Raw genomic sequence first — 27,324 nt, forward strand, 5'->3', positions numbered from 1 at the left:
AGTCCAGGAAAGCTGGAAGAGAAAAACTCCTTATATTCATGTGTGCAGAATTATTGGGCATGTTTTCTTTTACAGATGAAATGCGCTAAAAAAAGAGTTTTAACTCTGTAAAGCCTGTGAGAAATATCAAACACAAATGCAATACAGAAATTGATAAGTTAAGACTTGGCCATTGTACAAAAAATGCTGACTGGGTCATGAGGTCAGAAAAGAAGAAGAAAAAAACAGGTCAAGAAGAACTGACAAAAAGAATTGCAAAATAATTAGGAATTAATGTGAAGATTAATTTTTAGTCAATTCTGCAAGACAGACTTTCAGGAAAGGGGGTGGAATAAAAAAGAGCTCCTAAATCTTAATCCCGGATTCTGGAAGATATATTCCTCAAACCATTGGACAAGAGAAGGTGGTGCTGGTCCTTCACGAGTCACTCTAATCTGTTCATAAAGCCTATATATAAAGTCTTAATATATAGTATTTCACAATACTTCATGGTATTCTAATTAAATCATTTTTTGGAATCTTAGATCTCTCAGAACCTGACACAGAGTAATTCTGGAGACTCCAGGAAAGTGGCAGTTCTGTAAAATGTTGGCGCTGGAGACTAAATGCTCCCTGATAGTTTCACACCTAATTCACTTACACACACACACACACACACACACACATTACCCACTGTGACAGAGGGACAGAGTTACATCAGATGTTTGATAGTTTTTTAATTTTCTATCATCCATATAGTGTTGTATAGTCATGAAACTATGCATATTTCCTCAGAATGACTTGTCTTCTATGTGTACATTTTTTTGAAGTGTTTAGAAGCTGCACTTTAAAAAAATAAAAAGACATTTACTGGTTACTTTTTTACTGTTATTTCAAAAAATCACCACGACAAAACCATTCAAGCTATCCAAAATTCATTCGCACCTGTTCTGTAAGATAAATTCTTTAAACAGTGGTAAAAGAGGATGTGGGGCTGAACCTTCAAGAGTCACTCAAAACTTATCTGTCCATAAAGCCTATAAAGAATTATTTCTTAATATACAGTTCACAATACTTCAGCTTGTTATTCTAATTAAGTGAGGGTCATTTTATCAGTAAATACATAAAATTCATATTATTTTTCTTTGAAAGATTTCTATAAATGATTTAAATCATACTCGTTTCTACAATAATTATTTAAAAGTAATCCTATAGCTCCATCTGGTGGCCATTATTGGTACTAAGAATTGCAAGCTTGATTTATAAGTTATGATAGTTTTAATTTTATGCTGGCTCTTGAAAATGTTAAAGCTATGAAACTTACTTTGCTTCCTTCAAATGATGACTTCTACATATATAAAAAATTATGAAGAGTTGAAATGAAAAATTTTAAAGATATCGTAAAATAACTATTGTATTTTTTTATGTTACTTTAATAAATCGCTATGGCCACACCATTTAAGGTATCCTAAACCCATTCGCAATTTAACATCTTCAGTATATTAGCATCATGTTGAAAAAGTTTGGTGTGAACTACTTATGTCTTCTCGGAGGAGTATGAATTCATTTTTACATGCTGATTTTATCATAAATCCACAATAAAATTTCTGAGTTCTGTATCAATCTGTGTTGTTGTTTGTTTATTTTTATTTTTTTTATTTTTTCATAGGAAGATAACTGAAAAGATTACTCTCCTTTTTAATAAATGTGCTTATAAACCAAGAACAAGCTATTTATAGCTGTATTTATAAACTGCTTACTACTGACTATTAATATTGGGACAAGGCTTTATAAAGCATAAACTGACTATTTACTAATGAGTGCAGTTATTATAAAGTGTTACCAATGCATTTACTAATGTTAACAAATTAGACATTATTTTACAGTGTTATTAAATCCTTTAATGACTTATAAGCATTTGTGAAAGAAGCTTAGTCTTCATCTGTGAACTGAACAGTTTTACTGTTACATCCATGAGATTATGTAAATTAAGATAAATGTCATGTCACAGGATGGAATAGGTCAGTATCAAATGAGTTGAAATCATTATTTGCAGCACAAATAAGTATTTTTAGAATTTTGTTTTTAATTCCTGAAACTGTCAGAAAAGGATAAGGCCTAAGAGATTTCTTAAGCTGTAATGAAAACAGCAATGTTAGCAACAGCAACAAAAAATAACAATTTAAAATACATTTTTTTTCTGGTGATTAAAGAGATGATTAAGTCTCTCTCTCTCTCTCTCTCTCTCTCTCATTGTGTCTGCCACTCAGCTCATGCCCATCCCCCACTCACACACACACTCACACACACACATGCACTCAGTCAGCACACATACATTGCTCAAACAGAGGGACAGAGTGAGTTGAGATGTCTGACAGTTTTTTTTAATTTTCTTTTAATCATACAGTGTTGTAAGGTCATGAAACTATGCATATGTCCTCAGAATGATTTGATCTCTGTATGATTTTTTTTTAAAGTGTTTGGAAGCTGCGATTTAAAAATACAAGACAATTAATGATTCCCTTTTTACTGTCATTTCAAAAAATCACCACGACAAAACGGTTCAAGCTAACCAAAATCCGTTCGCAATTTAAGTTCCTCAATGTTTTTTCAACATGTAGACAAAGTTTGGTGAGTATAGTGAACATTTCCTCTGAGGAGAATGCATTAAATCAGAGCTCAATTTAAATATTCAAATAAAAATAGCCGACTTCCTGTTGGTCGTAGCTGATGACTGTGAATTAGAAAGTTGTCCGTCTTGATAAGAACAATTTATGTACCAAGTTTGGTGTCTGTAGCTAAAACTAAACCCCCCACTTTTGACAAAAGGTGGCGCTATAGCATGCCTCCTTCACGCCCTTTTAAAAGCTTTTCCCATTGTCTAGCTATCACTAATACTGATATGTGTTTTTAGTTTCATGTAAATCTGAGGTTGGTGTCTGCCTCAAACTCATCATAACAGAACATTCAAGTTTGACACGTTGCCATGGCAACGCCATATCAGATATCAATATCCCCACAACAGATTTACATCGGCCGTGTTTTGTCATTATTCTGATGAAGTTTTAAGTAAATCGAGTAAAAATAAGATGCTGAATTAAAAACATTTTGAAAATGACTCACTTCCTGCTGCCAGTTGGTGGCGCTATAACGTTGACTCTTAATAGTCACATATATACGATCGGTATCATACAACGAACAAACCAATGAAGTTTGATCAAATTCAGGAAATGTATGTGGATGTTATTAGACATTTCCTGTTTCTCATTTCTCGCCATAATTTCCACGCTTCGCTACGGGCAAACCGTTCAAGATATCAAAAATCCCCTCGCAATTTTTCGTCCCCAATGTCTTGAGATCATGTTCACCGAGTTTCGTGGCGAACGGGTTGAAAACCTCAGAGGAGTATTTCAAATTCCAGAGCATGCTTTTTTTAAACAGCTCTGAATAGCTGACTTCCTGTTGGGCGGAGCCTATGACATAAAGTGTGAAAGTTGTTCGGCTCAATGAGATCTATAAGTGTACCGAGTTTCATATAAATACATGCAAGTCTGTGTGAGCTATGGTTCAAGATTTCTGAAGGTGTTCCAGGGGGCGCTGTAGAGTCCCTGTGCCACGCCCGGGTCCCAGCCTCTGCGGCGTCCTGATGGCCGCAGATTCCAATGTGTGTGCCAATTTTCAAGAGTTTTTGAGCATGTTAAGGCCCCTAAAAACCCCCGGAAGGTTTAATAAAAAATAAAAAAAATAATAAGAAATATAGCTGCAAGCAGCGATGTCGGGCTCAAGCCATCAGTGCAATGCCACCCTGGTGGCATCGGGAAAACTGTGCCCAGCGGGCATAAGCATTTACAGTAACCCTCTGACAATCAAGTTTTAAGGGATGTGGCAGTTAAAGGGTTAATCCGACCAATCTAGACTTTGAAATCACATACACAGAACAATATATATAACTTTAGTAACACTTTATTTTAAAATGTATAAAAAATGTATAAGGTGTGCATTGTAGCTGACACCTATATGAATACATTACAATTGTTTTGTGACTACAAGTCTTTCTTCTCAAATGCTATTGAGTGGTCGCGAACGCGGATGGGAGAATGGCGCATATTTGTTTTGTTTTTTTTGAGCAACTGGTGCCCCCTCTGGGAGTTGGTGCTCTACGAAGACTGCATACTCTGCATATAGGGAGCGGCGGTACTATCTGGAAGATATATTCCTCAAACCATCGTACAAGTGAAGGTGATGCTAGTCCTTCAAGAATCGCTCAAAACCTTTTCAAGTGTACAGTTTCCTTTTATTGCATCTTGAAATAAATATTTCTGAATTCTGAATCAAACTGGGTTGTGTTTATTGATTTATTTTATAAGACAACTGAAACTTTAATCTCCTTTGTAATATATGTGCTTTTAAACCAAGAACAATGTAATTAGAGATGTATTCCTGCTTAATAATGACTATTATTAAGGGAAAAGGCTTTATAATCATGAACTATTTACTAATGCTTAGCTAATGAGTGCAGTTATTATAAAGTGTTACCAATGCATTTACTAATGTTAACAAATTAGACATTATTATACAGTGTTACCAAACCCTTTAATAATTTATTAGTGTTTTGTAATGATTTTAATGACCTATAAGCATTTGTGAAATAGTTTTGCTTGCATTGCAGCTTAATCTGTCAGTTGAAGAGTTTTACTGTTACATCCATGAGATTAATAAATGTCATGTCACGTCACAGGTTGTCATAGGTCAGTATCAAATGAGTTTGAAATTATAATTTGCAGCACAAATAAGGCTTCTTAGGATGTTTTTAAATCCCAAAAACTGTCAGAAAAGGATAAGGCCTAAGAGATTTCTTAACCTGTAATGAAAGGAAAAAAACACCACCATTAGCAACAACAAAAACAATAACAATTTAAAATATAGATTTTTTTTCCTGATTATTAAAGGAATGATTAGGTCTCTCTCTCTCTCTCTCTCTCTCTCTCTCTCTCTGCCAGACAGCCCCTCCCTACAATCCACACACACTGTCAGTCACCAAAGATTCACAGTCACCAACCCCCTCACACTCACACTCCCCCTCCCTCTCCCCCTCCCTTTCCTCACACAGACGGAGTGGCCAGAGTGAGATCATGTCAGTTGAGAAGTCTGACAGTTTTTTCTTTTCTTTTATCCATACAGTGTTGTAAAGTCATGAAACTATGCATATTTCCTCATAATGATTTGATCTCTGTATGAAAACTGTATGAAGTGTTTGGAAGCTGCAATTTAGACATACAATACAATTAATGTTTCCCTTCTTACTGTCATTTCAAAAAATCACCACGTCAAAACCGTTCAAGCTAACCAAAATCCGTTCGCAATTTAAGTTCCTCGATGTTGTTTCTTCATGTAGACAACGTTTGGTGTGTATAGTGTACTTCCCCTGTGAGGAGTATTCATTAATTCACAACTGTAAAATCTCAAAAATACACATTCAAATCAAAATAGCTGACTTCCTGTTGATCGTAGCTGATGACTGTGAATTAGAAAGTTGTCCGTCTTGAAAAGAACAATTTATGTACCAAGTTTGGTGTCTGTAGCTAAAACTAACCCCCCCACTTTTGACAAAAGGTGGCGCTATAGAGTGCCTCCTTCACGCCCTTTTAAAAGCTTTTGACATTGTCTAGCTATCACTAATACTGATATGTGTTTTGAGTTTCATGTAAATCTGAGCTTGTTGTCTGCCTCAAACTCACCATAACAGAACATTCAAGTTTGACACGTTGCCATGGCAACACTATATCAGATATCAATATCCCCACAACAGATTTACATCGGCCGTGTTTTGTCATTATTCTGATGAAGTTTGAAGTAAATCGAGTAAAAATAAGATGCTGAATTCAAAGCATTTGGAAAATGACACACTTCCTGCTGCCAGTTGGTGGCGCTATAACGTTGACTCTTAATAGCCACATATATACAATCGGTATCATACAACGAACAAACCCATGAAGTTTGATCAAATTCAGGAAATGTATGTGGATGTTATTAGACATTTCCTGTTTCTCATTTCTCGCCATAAGTTCCATGCCTCGCCACGGGCAAACCGTTCGAGATATCAAAAATCCCCTCGCAATTTTTCATCCTCAATGTCTTGAGATCATGTTCACCGAGTTTCGTGGCGAACGGGTTGAAAACCTCAGAGGAGTATTTCAAATTCCAGAGCATGCTTTTTTTAAACAGCCCTGAATAGCTGACTTCCTGTTGGGCGGAGCCTATGACATAAAGTGTGAAAGTTGTTCGGCTCAATGAGATCTATAAGTGTACCGAGTTTGATATAAATACATGCAAGTGTGTGTGAGCTATGGTTCAAGAATTCTGACTGTCTTCCAGGGGGCGCTGTAGAGCCCCTGTGCCACGCCCGGGTCCCAGCCTCTGCGGCGTCCTGATGGCCGCAGATTCCAATGTGTGTGCCAATTTTCAAGAGTTTTTGAGCATGTTAAGGCCCCCAAAACACCCCGGAAGGTTTAATAAAAAATAAAAATAATAATAATAATAACAAGAATAATCCTTAGAAGAACAATAGGGCTCTTCGCCCCTTCGGGCTTGAGCCCTAATAATAATAATAATAATAATAACAAATAATCCTAAGGAAAACAATAGGGCTCTCGCCCTCCAGGCTTGAGCCCTAATTAAAGCTGCAAGCAGCGATAAACGGGCCCTCGCACCCGGGCTCACCAGCAGCGAGTGACTTTAGTAAATAGGTGAACGGTGAGAAATATGCGTTTAAACTCATAAATATAAGTAGAATATATCAATGTTTATTCAATATATGTGCCAATCTTCCTGTTGCCAGCAGGTGGCGCTATAATTATAATGGAATATTGGCCTTCAGATGTGTTCAGGGCAGGACTCTTATCGAACATGTGAAGTTTGGGGAAGATTGAACATTTTATGCCTCAACAACTTCTCTTGCTGTGGCGAGACGTCAAATTTTGTCATGGCGCCATGGACACGCCCTTTAACAAAAACTCAGGATCTCCACAATTTAACATTGCTCAGGCCTTAAGATTAGACTGACCACAAAAAATACATTAATGTCAAAAGATTTCTAGGAGTAGTTTGTCGCAGCGTAAAACATGTCACTTCCTGTTGCCAGCAGGTGGCGCTATGACTATAACTGAATATGGGCATGTAGCTCTGTTAAGGGCAGAAGTCTTATCTAACATGTGAAGTTTGGGGTAGACTGGACATTGTATGTCTGAGTTACAGCAACTTCCTTTTTCATGGCGAAACATCGAAATCTGTCAGGTCACCATGGACACGCCCTTTAACGAAACCTCAAGATCTTCGCAATTTAACATCGCAAAGGCCTTTAGATTTAACTGACCAAGTTTGGTGGTGATCTGAATAAATCTCCAGGAGGAGTTTGTTAAAGTACATCCCCAGAAAATGGCAAAAACAACACCAATTTTGCAGAGAAAATTCTAAATAACCGACTTCCTGTTGGGATTTGGATTTCCTACCAAGAGACTTTGTGGTAGGTATTTTGTAGGTATCTACCAATGCATTTACTAATGTTAAAAATGAGACATTATTTTAATTTTTTTACCAAATCGTTAAGTAATTAAAAGTGTTTTGTTATAAATTTATTGACCTATAAGCATTTGTGAAATAGTTCTGCTTGCATCACAGCTTGGTCGTCATCTGTGAGCTGAACAGTTTTACTGTTACATCCATGAGATTATATAAATTCAGATTAATGTCAATCACAGGGTGTCAGAGGTCAGTATCAAATGAGTTTGAAATTATGGACCCACTTTATATTAAGTTGCCTTAACTACTATGTACTTACATTTTAATTAATAATTTAGTACAATGTACTTATTGTGTACATACATGTTTTTACATTGTACTTATATATTTAAAAAAAAAAAACTACATGTAATTACATCTGTATTTAATTTCTGTAATTGCATTTATAAATACACTGTTGACCCATACTTTACACCTTAACCCACCCTTAAACTTACCCATACCTCCAACCCTCTCCCTAACCTTACCCCTATCCCACCTCAATAGCAGCAAAAGTTTTTTACAATACAATATGAACACAATAAGTACATTGTACTTATTTTTTTATGTAAGTACATAGTAGTTAAGGCCACCTAATATAAAGTGGGACCGAAATTATTATTTGCAGCACAAATAAGTATTTTTAGAATTTTTTTTTTAATCACTGAAACTGTCAGAAAAGGATAAGGCCTAAGAGATTTCTTAAGCTGTAATGAAAACAGCACAATTAGCAACAACAACAACAACAACAAAAAAACAATTTAAAATAATATTTTTTTTTTTCTGGTGATTAAAGAGATGTTTAAGTCCCTCTCTCTCTTCCTGTCTGTCTGCCACTCAGCTCATGCCCATCCCCCACTCACACTCACACACACACTCAGTCAGCACACATACATTCCTCAAACAGAGGGACAGAGTGAGATGAGATGTCTGACAGTTTTTTAATTTTCTTTTAATCATACAGTGTCGTAAAGTCATGAAACTATGCATATTTCCTCAGAATGATTTGATCTCTGTATGAGAAAATGATTTTAAGTGTTTGGAAGCTGCAATTTAAAAATACAAGACAGTTGATGATTCCTTTTTTGACTGTCATTTCAAAAAATCACCACGACAAAACCGTTCAAGCTAACCAAAATCCGTTTGCAATTTACGTTCCTCAATGTTTTTGCAATATGTAGATAAAGTTTGGTGAGTATAGTGAACTTTTCCTCTGAGGAGTATGGATTAAATCACAGCTAATTTTTTTTCCAAAAATCCATATTCAAATCAAAATAGCCGACTTCCTGTTGGTCGTAGCTGATAACTGTGAATTAGAAAGTTGTCCGTCTTGATAAGAACAATATACGTACCGAGTTTGGTGTCTGTAGCTAAAACTAACTCCCCCCACTTTTGACAAAAGGTGGCGCTATAGAGTGCCTCTTCCACGCCCTTGTAAAAGCTTTTTCCATTGTCTAGCTGTCAATAATACTGATATGTGTTTTGAGTTTCATGTAAATCTGAGGTTGTTATCTGCCTCAAAATCACCATAACAGAATATTCAAGTTTGACACGTTGCCATGGCAACAATATATAAGATATCAATATTCCCACAACAGGTTTACATCGGCCATGTTTTGTCATTATTCTGATGAAGTTTGAAGCAAATCGAGTAAAAATAAGATGCTGAATTCAAAGCATTTTGAAAATGACTCAATTTCCTGCTGCCAGTTGGTGGCGCTATAACGTTGACTCTTAATAGTCACATATATACGATCGGTATCATACTTCGAACAAACCGATGAAGTTTGATCAAACTCAGGTAATGTATGTGGATGTTATTAGGCATTTCCTGTTTCTAATTTTTTGCCCTAAATTCAACGCCACGCCACGGGCAAACCGTTCGAGATATCAAAAATCCCCTCGCAATTTTTCATCCCCAATGTCTTGAGATCATGTTCACCGAGTTTTGAAGCAAATGGTTGAAAGTCCTCAGAGGAGTATTTCAAATTCCAGAGCATGCTTTTTTTAAACAGCCCTGAATAGCTGACTTCCTGTTGGGCGGAGCCTATGACATAGAGCGCAAAAGTTGTTCAGCTCAATGAGATCTATAAGTGTACTGAGTTTCATATAAATACATGCAAGTGTGTGTGAGCTATGGTTCAAGGTTTCTGACTGTGTTCCAGGGGGCGCTGTAGAGCCCCTGTGCCACGCCCGGGTCCCAGCCTCTGTGGCGTCCTGATGGCCGCAGGTTCCAATGTGTGTGCCAATTTTCAAGAGTTTTTGAGTATGTTAAGGCCCCCAAAACCCCCCAGAAGGTTCATAAAAAATAAAAATAATAATAAGAAGAATAATCCTTAGGGGAACAATAGGGCCCTGCGCCCATTGGCTCGGGCCCTAAATATAGCTGCAAGCAGCGATGGCGGGCTCAAGCCGTCAGTGCAACACCACCCCGGTGGCATCGGGAAAACTGTGCCCAGCGGGCATAAGCATTTACAGTAACCCTCTGGCAATCAAATTTTAAGGGATATGGCAGTTAAAGGGTTAATCCGACCCGTCTAGACTTTGAAATCACATACACAGAACAATATATATAACTTTAGTAACACTTTATTTTAATATATATAAAAAATGTATAAGTTGTGCATCGTAGCTGACACCTAAATGAACACATTACAATTGGTTTATGACTGCAAGTCTTTCTCCTCAAATGCTATTGAGCTTCAAATTTGCTTTTGAGCCCATGTGAAAAAGTAGCATAATTTACATATGACTTACAGTTTGTTTTAATAAATATCAAACATTCAATTTAATGGTGCATTATAGCTGTCACCTAGATGAACAATTACAGTTGTTTTTATGACTGTAAGTCATTCTCTTCAAATGCTACTGACGTTAGAAAGGTGTATAACAATATTACATGTAACTTTAGAGACGGTCCCTAAATTTGAGACTCTCGAATGTCCAATGTCAAGCCAACTTTATGCCTGTTTTTGTTTTGTTTTTTACTTTATTTTTCTTTTCTCTGTGCCGGATTGCTGATGTCTTTTACCCGGGCATAGATGTCCATCCATCAATTACGAACATTCATCCGCAAATGTCCGAGCGGTCGCGAGCGCGGATGGGAGAATGGCGCATGTTTTATTTTTTTTGAGCTACTGGGATGGTGCCCCCTCTGGGAGTTGGTGCCCTACGAAGACTGCGTATTCTGCATATAGGGAGCGGCGGTACTATCTGGAAAATATATTCCTCAAACCGTCGTACAAGAGGAGGTGATGCTAGTACTTCAAGAATCTCTCAAAACCTATCTGTTCATAAAGCCTATATATAAAGTCTTAATATAGTATTCCACACTATGTTGTGCTATTCTAATATTATTGTGGTTTTTTACTGACATTGTTATTTGCTGTTATTTTTTGTTTTAATATTGTTACTGTTGTTACTTGTTGTACGGTGACCTTGAGTGGTTTGAAAGGCGCTTTAAATAAAATGCATTATTATTATTTTTATTATTATTATTATTATTATTAGCTGTACACTTGATAAAAAAAATTAAATATAAACTTATGCAATTGTGTGTGTATATATATATATATATATATATATATATATATATATATATATATATATATATATATATATATATATAGTGTACAGTTTTCTTTTATTGCATCTTGAAATAAATGTTTCTGAGTTCTGTGTTTGTTTATTTGTTTTATTTTTTTTTATTTTTTTTATTTTTTTAGGAAGATTACAGCCTTTAATCTCCTCAAAATAAATGTGCATATAAACCATGAACAATTTAATTATAGCTGTATTTATAAAATGCTTACTAATGACTATTAATTTTGGGAGTAGGCTAGCAACAGTTGATGTTGAGGCCTAAGATATTTCTTAAGCTGTAATGATGAAAAAACAACAACAACACAAAATTGCTTTGTTTTCTGCTGGTGATTAAAGAGATGATTAAGTCTCCCTCCCTCTCTCTCTCTCTCTCTCTCTCTGACACCAAGCCCATCCCCTCTCCCACACATTCACACAAACTCAGCACACACACTTAACACACACACACTTAACACACAAACACACACACACACACACACACACACATTACCCAGAGGGACAGAGTGATATCAGATGTATGGTAGTTTTTTAATTTTCTATCATCCATATAGTGTTGTATAGTCATGAAACTATGCATATTTCCTCAGCATGACTTGTCTTCTATGTGTACATTTTGTTGAAGTGTTTAGAAGCTGCACTTAAAAAAATAAAAGACATTTACTGGTTCCTTTTTTACTGTTATTTCAAAAAATCACCACGCAAAATCATTCAAGCTATCCAAAATTCATTCGTACCTGTTCTGTAAGATTAATCCTTTAAACAGTGGTAAAAGAGGATGTGGTGCTGATCCTTCAAGAGTCACTCCAAACTTATCGGTCCATAAAGCCTATAAAGAATTATTCTTAATACACAGTATTTCACAATACTTCAGCATATTATTCTAGTTAAGTGAGGGTCATTTTATCAGTAAAATACATATTATTTTTCTTTGAAAGATTTCTATAAATGATTTAAATCATACTTGTTTCTACAATAATTATTTAAAAGTAATCATATAGCGCCATCTGGTGGCCATTATTGGTACTAAGAATTGCAAGCTTGATTTATAAGTTATGATAGTTTTAATTTTAAGCTGGCTCTTGAAAATGATAAAGCTATGAAACTTACTGTGCTTCTTTCAAATGATGACTTCTACGTATATAAAAAATTATGAAGAGTTGGAATGAAGAATGTTAAAGATATAGTAAAATAACTATTGTATTTTTTTATGTTACTTTAATAAATCGGTATGGCCACACCATTTAAGGTATCCTAAACCCATTCGCAATTTAACATCTTCAGTGTATTGGCATCATGTTGAAAAAGTTTGGTGTGAACTACTTGTGTCTTCTTGGAGGAGTATGATTCATTTACAGGCTGATTTGATCATAAATCCACAATAACATTTCTGAGTTCTGTATCAATCTGTGTTGTTGTTTGTTTATTTTCATTTTTTTATTTTTCATAGGAAGATAACTGACCCTTTACTCTCCTTTTTAATAAATGTGCTTATAAACCAAGATCAAGCTATTTATAGCTGTATTTATAAGCTGCTTATTAATGACTATTTAAGTTGGGACAAGACTTTATAAAGCATGAACTGACTATTTACTAATGAGTGCAGTTATTATAAAGTGTTACCAATGCATTTGCTAATGTTAACAAATTAGACATTATTTTACAGTGTTATAAAATCCTTTAATGACTTATAAGCATTTGTGAAAGTTCTGCTTTCATTACAGCTTAGTCTTCATCTGTGAGCTGAACAGTTTTACTGTTACATCCATGAGATTATGAAAATTAAGATAAATGTCATGTCACAGGATGGAATAGGTCAGTATCAAATGAGATTGAAATTATTATTTGCAGCACAAGTAAGTATTTTTAGAATTTTGTTTTTAATTCCTGAAACTGTCAGAAAAGGATAAGGCCTAAGAGATTTCTTAAGCTGTAATGAAAACAGCAATGTTAGCAAAAGCAACAAAAAATAAAAATTTAAAATACTTTTTTTTTCTGGTGATTAAAGAGATGATTAAGTTTCTCTCTCTCTCTTTCTCTCTCTCTCTCTCTCTCATTGTGTCTGCCACTCAGCTCATGCCCATTCCCCACTCACAGACACACACACACACACACACACTCAGTCAGCACACATACATTCCTCAAACAGAGGGACAGAGTGAGTTGAGATGTCTGACAGTTTTTTAATTTTCTTTTAATCATACAGTGTTGTAAAGTCATGAAACTATGCATATGTCCTCAGAATGATTTGATCTCTGTATGAATTTTTTTTAAAGTGTTTGGAAGCTGCAATTTAAAAATACAAGACAATTAATGATTCCCTTTTTACTGTCATTTCAAAAAATCACCACGACAAAACCGTTCAAGCTAACCAAAATCCGTTCGCAATTTAAGTTCCTCAATGTTTTTTCAACATGTAGATAAAGTTTGGTGAGTATAGTGAACATTTCCTGTGAGGAGTATGCATTAAATCAGAGCTCAATTTAAATATTCAAATCAAAATAGCCGACTTCCTGTTGGTCGTAGCTGATGACTGTGAATTAGAAAGTTGTCCGTCTTGAAAAGAACAATTTATGTACCAAGTTTGGTGTCTGTAGCTAAAACCAACCCCCCCACTTTTGACAAAAGGTGGCGCTATAGAGTGCCTCCTTCACGCCCTTTTAAAAGCTTTTGCCATTGTCTAGCTATCACTAATACTGATATGTCTTTTGAGTTTCATGTAAATCTGAGCTTGTTGTCTGCCTCAAACTCACCATAACAGAACATTCAAGTTTGACACGTTGCCATGGCAACACTATATCAGATATCAATATCCCCACAACAGATTTACATCAGCCGTGTTTTGTCATTATTCTGATGAAGTTTTAAGTAAATAGAGTAAAAATAAGATGCTGAATTCAAAGCATTTGGAAAATGACTCACTTCCTGCTGCCAGTTGGTGGCGCTATAATGTTGACTCTTAATAGTCACATATATACGATCGGTATCATACAACTAACAAACCAATGAAGTTTGATCAAATTCAGGAAATGTATGTGGATGTTATTAGACATTTCCTGTTTCTCATTTCTAGCCATAATTTCCAAGCCTCGCCACGGGCAAACCGTTCGAGATATCAAAAATCCCCTCGCAATTTTTCATCCCCAATGTCTTGAGATTATGTTTACAGAGTTTCGTGGCGAATAGGTTGAAAACCTCAGAGGAGTATTTCAAATTCCAGAGCATGCTTTTTTTAAACAGCCCTGAATAGCTGACTTCCTGTTGGGCGGAGCCTATAACATAAAGTGTGAAAGTTGTTCGGCTCAATGAGATCTATAAGTGTACCGAGTTTCATATAAATACATGCTAGTGTGTGTGAGCTATGGTTCAAGATTTCTGACTGTGTTCCAGGGGGCGCTGTAGAGCCCCTGTGCCACGCCCGGGTCCCAGCCTCTGCAGTGTCCTGATGGCCGCAGATTCCAATGTGTGTGCCAATTTTCAAGAGTTTTTGAGCATGTTAAGGCCCCCAAAAACCCCCGGAAGGTTTAATAAAAAATAAAAAAAATAATAATAAGAAGAATAATCCTTAGAAGAACAATAGGGCTCTTCGCCCCTTCGGGCTTGAGCCCTAAATATAGCTGCAAGCAGCGATGGCGGGCTCAAGCCACCAATGCCATCACCACCCCGGTGGCATCAGGTAAACTGTGCCCAGCGGGCACATGCATTCACAATATCCCTCTGGCAGTGAGGTTTTAAAGGATAGAGGGGAGCGTAGAGGGGTGTGTGCATTTGCAGTGGCTGGGCCACGACTCTGGAATACCCTGCCTTTAGAGATCAGACTGGCCCCTTCCTTGTCTATTTTTAAATCTTTGCTAAAAACTTTTTTATTTTCCTTAGTGTACTGACTACTGTGTTATGCTACATTTTGAAATGGGTGGTTTTAAATTTTTTGTCTGGTCTATTTTTATGTATGTGTAATATTCTTGCTCTTATGTTAAAGCACTTTGGTCAGCCAGGAGGCTGTTGTAAATGCGCTATACAAATAAATTGAACTTGAACTTGAACTTGAACTTGATATGGCAGTTAAAGGGTTAATCCGAATCATCTAGACTTTAAAATCACATTCACAGAACAATATATATATATATTTATATATATATAACTTTAGTAACACTTTACAATAAGATTTCATTTATAAACATTATGTTAACATGAACAATATTTATATAGCATTCATTCATGTCAGTTAATATTCCAAACTTAAACATTAAAACATTGTTTTATTGTGATTTTTTTCCAAGCACATTTTACCAATTCCAAACTATATCAATCTTAATAACTACCATTATTTTTTATTTAATCATTTATGAGTGCTATACAATAGTCCAGGAAAGCTGGAAGAGAAAAACAGGTCAAGAAGAACTGACAAAAGAATTGCAAAATAATTAGGAATTAATGTGAAGATAAATTTTTAGTCAATTCTGCAAGACAGACTTTCAGGAAAGGAGGTGGAATAAAAATGAGCTCCTAAATCTTAATCCCGGATTCTGGAAGATATATTCCTCAAACCATCGGACAAGAGGAGGTGGTGCTGGTCCTTCACGAGTCACTCTAATCTGTTCATTAAGCCTATATATATAAAGTCTTAATATATAGTATTTCACAATACTTCATTGTATTCTAATTAAATAATTTTTTGGAATCTTAGATCTCTCAGAACCTGACACGTTGTAATTCTGAGACTCCAGGAAAGTGGCAGTTCTGTAAAATGTTGGCGCTGGAGACTAAATGCTCCCTGATAGTTTCACACCTAATTCACTTAACACACACACAAACACACACACACACACACACACACACACACACACACACACACACACACACACACACACACACACACACACACACACACACACACACATTAACCACAGTGACAGAGGGACAGAGTGACATCAGATGTATGATAGTTTTTTAATTTTCTATCATCCATATAATGTTGTATAGTCATGAAACTATGCATATTTCCTCAGAATGACTTGTCTTCTATGTTTACATTTTTTTGAAGGGTTTAGAAGCTGCACTTTAAAAAAATAAAAGACATTTACTGGTTACTTTTTTACTGTTATTTCAAAAAATCACCACGACAAAACCATTCAAGCTATCCAAAATTCATTCGCACCTGTTCTGTAAGATAAATTCTTTAAACATTGGTAAAAGAGGATGTGGTGCTGAACCTTCAAGAGTCACTCAAAACGTATCTGTCCATAAAGCTTATAAAGAATTATTCTTAATATACAGTTCACAATACTTCAGCTTGTTATTCTAATTAAGTGAGGGTCATTTTATCAGTAAAATACATAAAATACATATTATTTTTCTTTGAAAGATTTCTATAAATGATTTAAATCATACTTGTTTTACAATAATTATTTAAAAGTACTCCTATAGCTCCATCTGGTGGCCATTATTGGTACTAAGAATTGCAAGCTTGATTTATAAGTTATGATAGTTTTAATTTTATGCTGGCTCTTGAAAATGATAAAGCTATGAAACTTACTGTGCTTCCTTCAAATGATGACTTCGACGTATATAAAAAATTATGAAGAGTTGAAATGAAAAATTTTAAAGATATAGTAAAATAACGATTGTATTTTTTTTATGTTACTTTAATAAATCGCTATGGCCACACCATTTAAGGTATCCTAAACCCATTCGCAATTTAACATCTTCAGTATATTAGCTTCATGTTAAAAAAGTTTGGTGTGAACTACTTGTGTCTTCTTGGAGGAGTATGAATTCATTTACAGGCTGATTTTATCATAAATCCACAATAAAATTTCTGAGTTCTGTATCAATCTGTGTTGTTGTTTGTTTATTTTTATTTTTTTATTTTTCATAGGAAGATAACTGACCCTTTACTCTCCTTTTTAATAAATGTGCTTATAAACCAAGAACAAGCTTTTTATAGCTGTATTTATAAACTGCTCACTACTGACTATTAATATTGGGACAAGGCTTTATAAAGCATGAACTGAATATTTACTTTTTGAGTTTGAAATTATTATTTGCAGCACAAATAAGGTTTTTTAGGATTTTTAAAAATCCCTAAAACTGTCAGAAAAGGATAAGGCCTATAAGATTTCTATGTGAGTGGCTAAATTTATTTGTTTTTATAACTATAATGCATAAACTATGAAATTATACAAAATGTATAAAAATGTACAACAGTTATTGTTTTCCAATGTTTTTTATTTATTTATTTTATTTAATTTTTTTTTTTTTTTTTTTATTTACATTTCAAAAAATTAGCCTACTGCAATCATTCTAAACAGCTTGAATAAAACCTGTCAATATTTATTATAGACCACTGTAACTGTGTATAATCTAACAAACAAGTTTATTATGAAAATAAAAGTGTGTACACCAGATAAATTGGACGATAAAGAAATTGCTAACAATAGTATAATAGAGCATGTTTTAGGTTTTTAGGAGTTTAGATGCAGAAATGGACAAATCAAATGTGAAATAAAATGTAATTGATTTAATTAAATATAGATTAATTCTTGTTAGAGCAAAATAATAAATAAATAAATAGATAAATAAATAAATAAATAAATAAATAAATAAATAAATACGTACACACATTAAAAAAAGCAGCCAAGATGAATGAGTTTCATTTTTTATATAGATTAAAATTGAAGACAGAGGCAGCTGGTATATGCGGTCACTTAATATTAAAATCCAGTAGATCCACTTCACATTTATTTGTCAACAGTTTATGTTCACGTGGCTGTTTTCGTTTATATTCGCCAAGCTATTATGTATTTTGAAATAATCTTGTCCGTGATGTGTTCGTTCTTACGACGAAAGCCAGAATCCTGCAGCTCAAGAGATATGTTATTCTGCCAGTCGCGCTTTCAAATAGTCTTTCACACTTAAACGGGTCACAAACACCTGCATTTAGCTCTTGTTGTGTTACAATGGGTTTATTGTGTGCATTTGTGGTAATAATTTATTTTTAAAAGCTTTAAAACAGGAATAAATTCGTTATTCTGAGCTCTTTACTCCAGACGCTCGTGATCACAGCGGTGATTCATCTCTCCTATTTCTCACGTATCTCTGGCCATAAACAATTTATCCATGAGCCCTGAACCGGTAATAATCAGATATGTTGGTTTAGCTTGTCAGTGTGAATTAAATCTAAGTATTTATTTGTATTTTTAACCGATTTAAAAGTGAAAGTAAAAGTCCGGTAATTGCACCTGTAGGGGCGCAATTTCTCTCAGACAATGGAAGTCTGAAGCACATATACTCAAACAGAGGGACAGAGTGAGATGAGATGTCTGACAGTTTTTTAATTTTCTGTTATCCATACAGTGTTGTAAAGTCGTGAAACTATCCATATTTACTCAGAATGACTTTTTTTCTGTATGAAAAAAGGTTTTGAAGTGTTTGGAATTTAAAAATGCAGGACAATTAATAATTCCATTTTTACTGTCATTTAAAAAAATCACCACGACAAAACCGTTCAAGCTATCCAAAATCCATTGGCAATTTAAGTTGTTTAAAATGTTTTGGCATCATGTAGACAAAGTTTGGTGTGTATAGTGTTACTCTCCTCTGAGCAGTATGCATTAATTCACAGCTAAATGTAAAAAAAAAATCCACATTCAAATCAAAATAGCCGACTTCCTGTTGATCGTAGCTGATGACTGTGAATTAGAAAGTTGTCCGTCTTGATAAGAACAATTTATGTACCGAGTTTGGTGTCTGTAGCTAAAACTAACCCCCTCACTTTTGACAAAAGGTGGCGCTATAGAGTGCCTCATTCACGCCCTTTTAAAAGCTTTTGCCATTGTCTAGCTATCACTAATACTGATATGTGTTTTGAGTTTCATGTAAATCTGAGGTTGTTATCTGCCTCAAACTCACCATAACAGAATATTCAAGTTTGACACGTTGCCATGGCAACACTATATCAGATATCAATATCCCCACAACAGATTTACATCGGCCGTGTTTTGTCATTATTCTGATGAAGTTTTAAGTAAATCGAGTAAAAATAAGATGCTGAATTCAAAGCATTTGGAAAATGACACACTTCCTGCTGCCAGTTGGTGGCGCTATAACGTTGACTCTTAATAGTCACATATATACGATCGGTATCATACAACGAACAAACCCATGAAGTTTGATCAAATTCAGGAAATGTATGTGGATGTTATTAGACATTTCCTGTTTCTCATTTCTCGCCATAAGTTCCACGCCTCGCCACGGGCAAACCGTTCGAGATATCAAAAATCCCCTCGCAATTTTTCATCCTCAATGTCTTGAGATCATGTTCACTGAGTTTCGTGGCGAACGGGTTGAAAACCTCAGAGGAGTATTTCAAATTCCAGAGCATGCTTTTTTTAAACAGTCCTGAATAGCTGACTTCCTGTTGGGCGGAGCCTATGACATAAAGTGTAAAAGTTGTTCGGCTCAATGAGATCTATAAGTGTACCGAGTTTCATATAAATATATGCAAGTGTGTGTGAGCTATGGTTCATGATTTCTGACGGTATTCCAGGGGGCGCTGTAGAGCCCCTGTGCCACGCCCGGGTCCCAGTCTCTGTGGCGTCCTGTTGGCCGCAGATTCCAATGTGTGTGCCAATTTTCAAGAGTTTTTGAGCATGTTAAGGCCCCCAAAAACCCCCGGAAGGTTTAATAAAAAATAAAAAAAAATATAGCTGCAAGCAGCGATGGCGGGCTCAAGCCACCAGTGCCATCGCCACCCCGGTGGCATCAGGTAAACTGTGCCCAGCGGGCACATGCATTCACAATATCCCTCTGGCAGTGAGGTTTTAAAGGATATGGCAGTTAAAGGGTTAATCCGAATCATCTAGACTTTAAAATCACATTCACAGAACAATATATATATAACTTTAGTAACACTTTACAATAAGATTCCATTCATAAACATTATGTTAACATGAACAATATTTATATAGCATTCATTCATGTCAGTTAATATTCCAAACTTAAAAATGAAAACATTGTTTTATTGTGATTTTTTTCCAAGCACATTTTACCAATTCCAAACCATATCAATCTTAATAACTACCATTATTTTTTATTTAATCATTTATGAGTGCTATACAATAGTCCAGGAAAGCTGGAAGAGAAAAACAGGTCAAGAAGAACTGACAAAAAGAATTGCAAAATAATTAGGAAATAATGTGAAGATTAATTAATAATTAATTAATAATAAAAAATAATTTTTAGTCAATTCTGCAAGACAGACTTTCAGGAAAGGAGGTGGAATAAAAATGAGCTCCTAAATCTTAATCCCGGATTCTGGAAGATATATTCCTCAAACCATCAAACAAGAGGAGGTGGTGCTGGTCCTTCACGAGTCACTCTAATCTGTTCATAAAGCCTATATATAAAGTCTTAATATATAGTATTTCACAATACTTCATGGTATTCTAATTAAATCATTTTTTGGAATCTTAAGTCTCTCAGAACCTGACACCGAGTAATTCTGGAGACTCCAGGAAAGTGGCAGTTCTGTAAAATGTTGGCGCTGGAGACTAAATGCTCCCTGATAGTTTCACACCTAATTCACTTAACACACACACAAACACACACACACACACACTACCCACAGTGACAGTGGGACTGAGTGACATCAGATGTATGATAGTTTTTTAATTTTCTATCATCCATATAGTGTTGTATAGTCATGAAACTATGCATATTTCCTCAGAATGACTTGTCTTCTATGTGTACATTTTTTTGAAGTGTTTAGAAGCTGCACTTTTTTTTACTGGTTCCTTTTTTACTATTATTTCAAAAAATCACCACGACAAAACCATTCAAGCTATCCAAAATTCATTTACACCTGTTCTGTAAGATTAATTCTTTAAACAGTGGTAAAAGAGGATGTGGTGCTGATCCTTCAAGAGTCACTTAAAACGTATCTGTCCATAAAGCCTATTAAGAATTATTCTTAATATACAGTTCACAATACTTCAGCTTGTTATTCTAATTAAGTGAGGGTCATTTTATCAGTAAAATTCCTAAAATACATATTATTTTATTTGAAAGATTTCTATAAATGATTTAAATCATACTCGTTTCTACAATAATTATTTAAAAGTAATCCTATAGCTCCCTCTGGTGGCCATTATAGGTACTAAGAATTGCAAGCTTGATTTATAAGTTATGATAGTTTAAATTTTATGCTGGCTCTTGAAAATGATAAAGCTATGAAACTTACTGTGCTTCCTTCAAATGAGGACTTCTACTTATATAAAAAAATATGAAGAGTTAGAATGAAAAATTGTAAAGATATAGTAAAATAACTATTGTATTTTTTATGTTACTTTAATAAATCTCTATGGCAACACCATTTAAGCTATCCTAAACCCATTCACAATTTAACATCTCAGTATATTGGCATAATGTTGAAAAAGGAGTATGGAGTAGTATGAGGAGGAGTATGAATTCATTTACAGGCTGATTTTATCATAAATCCACAATAAAATTTCTGAGTTCTGTATCAATCTGTGTTGTTGTTTGTTTATTTTTATCTTTTATTTTTCATAGGAAGATAACTTACTCTCCTTTTTAATAAATGTGCTTATAAACCAAGGACAAGCTATTTATAGCTGTATTTATAAACTGCTTACTACTGACTATTAATATTGGGACAAGGCTTTATAAAGCATGAACTGACTATTTAATAATGAGTGCAGTTATTATAAAGTGTTATCAATGCATTTGCTAATGTTAACAAATTAGACATTATTTTACAGTGTTATCAAATCCTTAAATGACTCATAAGCATTTGTGAAAGTTCTGCTTGCATTACAGCTTAGTATTGATCTGTGAGCTGAACAGATTTACTGTTACATCCATGAGATTATGTAAGTTAAAATAAATATAATGTCACAGGATGTCATAGGTCAGTATCAAATGAGTTTGAAATTATTATTTGCAGCACAAATAAGGTTTTTTTAGGATTTTTAAAAATCCCTAAAACTGTCAGAAAAAGGTTAAGGCCTAAGCTATTTCTATGTGAGTGGCTAAATTTATTTTTGTTTTTATAATTGTAATACACATACTATGAAATTATACAAAATGTATGAAAAGGTAAATAAATAAGTACGCACACATTAAAAAAGCAGCCAAGTCGAATGAGTTTCCTTTTTTATATAGATTAAAATTGAAGACAGAAGCAAGTGGTAAATGTGGTCACTTTAATTTTCAAATCCAGTAGATCCAGTTTATGTTCACGTGGCTGTTTTCGTTTATATTCGCCAAGCTATTATGTGTTTTGAAATAATCTTGTCCGTGATGTGTTCGTTCGTACGACGAAAGACAGAAACCTGCAGCTCCAGAGATATGTTATTCTGCCAGTCGCGCTTTCAAATAGTCTTGCACTCTTAAACTGGTCACAAACACCTGCATTTACCTCTTGTTGTGTTACAGTGGGTTTATTGTGTGCATTTGTGGTAATATTTTATTTTAAAAAGCTCTTAAACCAGAATAAATTCGTTTGTTTTGAGCTCGACACTGTACGCGCTGATCGGAGCGGTGATTTCAGATAGGCAGCCACAAATATTTCATTTTCACACAAACAGTTCAAAAACATCTGAATTTAGCTCTTGGTGTGTTCTAATTGGTTGATTGTGTGATATCGCTGTAATAATTTATTTTTAAAAGCTTTAAAACAGGAATAAATTCGTTTTCTCTGAGCTCTTTACTCCAGACGCTTGTGATCACAGCGGTGATTCATCTCTCCTATTTCTCACGTATCTCTGGCCAGAAATAATTTATCCATGAGCCCTGAACCGGTAATAATCAGATATGTTGGTTTAGCTTGTCAGTGTGAATTAAATCTAAGTATTTGTTTGTATTTTTAACCGATTTAAAAGTGAAAGTAAAAGTTCGGGAATTGAACCTGTAGGGGCGCAATTTCTCTCAGACAATGGAAGTCTGAAGCACATATACTCAAACAGAGGGACAGAGTGAGATGAGATGTCTGACAGTTTTTTTAATTTTCTGTTATCCATACAGTGTTGTAAAGTCGTTAAACTATGCATATTTCCTCAGAATGACTTTTTCATCTGTATGAAAAAATTATTTGACGTGTTTGGAAGCTGCAATTTAAAAATACAATAATGATTCCCTTTGTAAGGTCATTTAAAAAAATCACCACGGCAAAACCATTCAAGCTATCCAAAATCCATTCACAATTTAAGTTCCTATCAGAAATACTGATGTGTGTTCAGAGTTTTGTGAAATTCTAAGTATGTTATTTGCCTCAAAATCACCTGAGAAGTATTCCAGTTTGACATGTTGCCACGGCAACAATTTTTTAGATATCAATATCCCCCTTGCAGATTTATATCGGCTGTGTTTTAACATTATTCTGATGAAGTTTGAAGCAAATCGAGTAATAATAAGATGCTAAATTCAAATCATTTTGAAAATGACACACTTCCTTCTGCCAGTTGGTGGCGCTATAACTTTGACTCCTAATAGTCACATATATGCGATCGACATCATACAACGAATAATCTGATGAAGTTTGATTAAAATCAGGAAATGTATGTGGACGGTATTAGACACTTCCTGTTTCTCATTTCTCGCCATAATTTCAACGCCTCGCCACGAGCAAACCGTTCGAGATATCAAAAATCCCCTGGCAATTTTTCATCCCCAGTGTCTTGAGATCATGTTGACCGAGTTTGGCGGCAATCGAGAAAAAATCCTATGACAAGTATTTCAAATTCCAGAGCATGCGCTTTTTACATAACTCTAAATAGCTGACTTCCTGTTGGGTGGAGCCTATGACATGCAATACGAAAGTTGTTCGGCACGATGAGATCTATATGTGTACTGAGTTTCATATGAATATGTGCAAGTATGTGTGAGCTATACATCAAAATTTTTGACTGTGTTGCAGGGGGCGCCGTAGAGCCCCTGTGCCACGCCCGGGTCCCAGCCTCTGCAGGCTCCTAAAGGCCACAGATTCCAATGTGTGTGCAAATTTTCAAGAGTTTTTGAGTATGTTAAGGACCCCAAAAGCCCCCACAACTTTGACGAAAAATTTGAATACTAAACCCTAAATAGCCAACTTCCTGTTGGGCGGAGCCTATGATATGCAATACAAAAGTTGTTTGGATTGATGAGATTTATATGTGTACCGAGTTTCATACGTCTACGAGCAAGAATGTATGATATATGGCCCTCCATATTCCAGGGGGCGCTGTAGAGCCCCTGTGCCACGCCCGTGTATCAGTCTCTGCCCGGCCCTAATGGCCGCAGGTTCCAATCTGTGTGCCAATTTTCAAGACTTTTTAAGCACGTTAAGGGCCCCAAAAGCCCCCGAGACGTTGGAAAATAATAATAATAATAATAATAATAATAATAATAATAATAATAATAATAATAATAAAAAATAATCCTAAGGAAAACAATAGGCCTCTCGCCCTTTGGGCTTGAGCCCTAATAATAATAAGAATAATCCTTAGAAGAACAATAGGGCTCTTCGCCCCTTCGGGCTTGAGCCCTAAATATAGCTGCAAGCAGCGATGGCGGGCTCAAGCCGTCAGTGCAACACCACCCCGGTGGCATCGGGAAAACTGTGCCCAGCGGGCATAAGCATTTACAGTAACCCTCTTGCAATCAAATTTTAAGGGATATGGCAGTTAAAGGGTTAATCCGACCCGTCTAGACTTTGAAATCACATACACAGAACAATATATATAACTTTAGTAACACTTTATTTTAATATATATAAAAAATGTATAAGTTGTGCATCGTAGCTGACACCTAAATGAACACATTACAATTGGTTTATGACTGCAAGTCTTTCTCCTCAAATGCTATTGAGCTTCAAATTTGCTTTTGAGCCCATGTGAAAAAGTAGCATAATTTACATATGACTTACAGTTTGTTTTAATAAATATCAAACATTCAATTTAATGGTGCATTATAGCTGTCACCTAGATGAACAATTACAGTTGTTTTTATGACTGTAAGTCATTCTCTTCAAATGCTACTGACGTTAGAAAAGTGTATAACAATATTACATGAAACTTTAGAGACGGTCCCTAAATTTGAGACTCTCGAATGTCCAATGTCAAGCCAACTTTATGCCTGTTTTTGTTTTGTTTTTTACTTTATTTTTCTTTTCTCTGTGCCGGATTGCTGATATCTTTTACCCGGGCATAGATGTCCATCCATCAATTACGAACATTCAGCCGCAAATGTCCGAGCGGTCGCGAGCGCGGATGGGAGAATGGCGCATGTTTTATTTTTTTTTTAGCTACTGGGATGGTGCCCCCTCTGGGAGTTGGTGCCCTACGAAGACTGCGTATTCTGCATATAGGGAGCGGCGGTACTATCTGGAAAATATATTCCTCAAACCGTCGTACAAGAGGAGGTGATGCTAGTACTTCAAGAATCTCTCAAAACCTATCTGTTCATAAAGCCTATATATAAAGTCTTAATATAGTATTCCACAATATGTTGTGCTATTCTAATATTATTGTGTTTTTTTACTGACATTGTTATTTGCTGTTATTTTTTGTTTTAATATTGTTACTGTTGTTACTTGTTGTACGGTGACCTTGAGTGGTTTGAAAGGCGCCTTAAATAAAATGCATTATTATTATTATTATTAGCTGTACACTTGATAAAAAAAAATAAATATAAACTTATGCAATTGTATATATATATATATATATATATATATATATATATATATATATATATATATATATATAGTGTACAGTTTTCTTTTATTGAATCTTGAAATAAATGTTTCTGAGTTCTGTGTTTGTTTGTTTTTTTTTTTTGTTTTTTTTAGGAAGATTACAGCCTTTAATCTCCTCAAAATAAATATGCATATAAACCATGAACAATTTAATTATAGCTGTATTTATAAAATGCTTACTAATGACTATTAATTTTGGGAGTAGGCTAGCAACAGTTGATGTTGAGGCCTAAGATATTTCTTAAGCTGTAATGATGAAAAAACAACAACAACACAAAATTGCTTTTTTTTCTGCTGGTGATTAAAGAGATGATTAAGTCTCCCTCCCTCTCTCTCTCTCTCTCTCTCTCTCTCTCTCTGACACCAAGCCCATCCCCTCTCCCACACATTCACACAAACTCAGCACACACACTTAACACACACACACTTAACACACAAACACACACACACATACACAGACATTACCCAGAGGGACAGAGTGACATCAGATGTATGGTAGTTTTTTTAATTTTCTATCATCCATATAGTGTTGTATAGTCATGAAACTATGCATATTTCCTCAGAATGACTTGTCTTCTATGTGTACATTTTGTTGAAGTGTTTAGAAGCTGCACTTAAAAAAATAAAAGACATTTACTGGTTCCCTTTTTACTGTTATTTCAAAAAATCACCATGACAAAACCATTCAAGCTATCCAAAACTAATTCGCACCTGTTCTGTAAGATAAATTCTTTAAACAGTGGTAAAAGAGGATGTGGTGCTGATCCTTCAAGAGTCACTCCAAACTTATCTGTCCATAAAGCCTATAAAGAATTATTCTTAATACACAGTATTTCACAATACTTCAGCATATTATTCTAATTAAGTGAGGGTCATTTTATCAGTAAAATACATATTATTTTTCTTTGAAAGATTTCTATAAATGATTTAAATCATACTTGTTTCTACAATAATTATTTAAAAGTAATCATATATCGCCATCTGGTGGCCATTATTGGTACTAACAATTGCAAGCTTGATTTATATGTTATGATAGTTTTAATTTTAAGCTGGCTCTTGAAAATGATAAAGCTATGAAACTTGCTGTGCTTCTTTCAAATGATGACTTCTACGTATATAAAAAATTATGAAGAGTTGGAATGAAGAATGTTAAAGATATAGTAAAATAACTATTGTATTTTTTTTATGTTACTTTAATAAATCGGTATGGCCACACCATTTAAGGTATCCTTAACCCATTCACAATTTAACATCTTCAGTATATTGGCATCATGTTGAAAAAGTTTGGTGTGAACTACTTGTGTCTTCTTGGAGGAGTATGATTCATTTACAGGCTGAGTTTATCATAAATCCACAATAAAATTTCTGAGTTCTGTATCAATCTGTGTTGTTGTTTTTTTATTTTTATTTTTTTATTTTTCATAGGAAGATAACTGACC

General features: G+C 34.9%; 3 long non-coding RNA genes across 3 annotated transcripts in view; 2 read left to right on the forward strand and 1 right to left on the reverse strand.

The window, feature by feature from the left end:
- Window positions 1-15,237, reverse strand: part of LOC127988470 (uncharacterized) — a 34,052-nt gene extending 18,815 nt beyond the window's left edge. The window contains exon 1 of the long non-coding RNA XR_008161671.1: window positions 14,996-15,237. This is a non-coding gene — a long non-coding RNA (uncharacterized LOC127988470). The remainder of the gene's footprint in view (window positions 1-14,995) is intronic.
- Window positions 1-27,324, forward strand: part of LOC127988478 (uncharacterized) — a 103,415-nt gene that overhangs the window by 64,675 nt on the left and 11,416 nt on the right. The gene's annotated exons all lie outside the window — the stretch shown is intronic.
- On the forward strand, window positions 11,232-27,262 carry LOC127988474 (uncharacterized). Its single transcript, XR_008161672.1, has 2 exons — window positions 11,232-12,385; window positions 27,110-27,262. It is a non-coding gene; the product is annotated as an uncharacterized LOC127988474 (long non-coding RNA).

This window comes from Carassius gibelio, chromosome A5, assembly GCF_023724105.1.
Source record: "Carassius gibelio isolate Cgi1373 ecotype wild population from Czech Republic chromosome A5, carGib1.2-hapl.c, whole genome shotgun sequence".
In the NCBI taxonomy this organism is placed as follows: Eukaryota; Metazoa; Chordata; class Actinopteri; order Cypriniformes; family Cyprinidae; genus Carassius; species Carassius gibelio.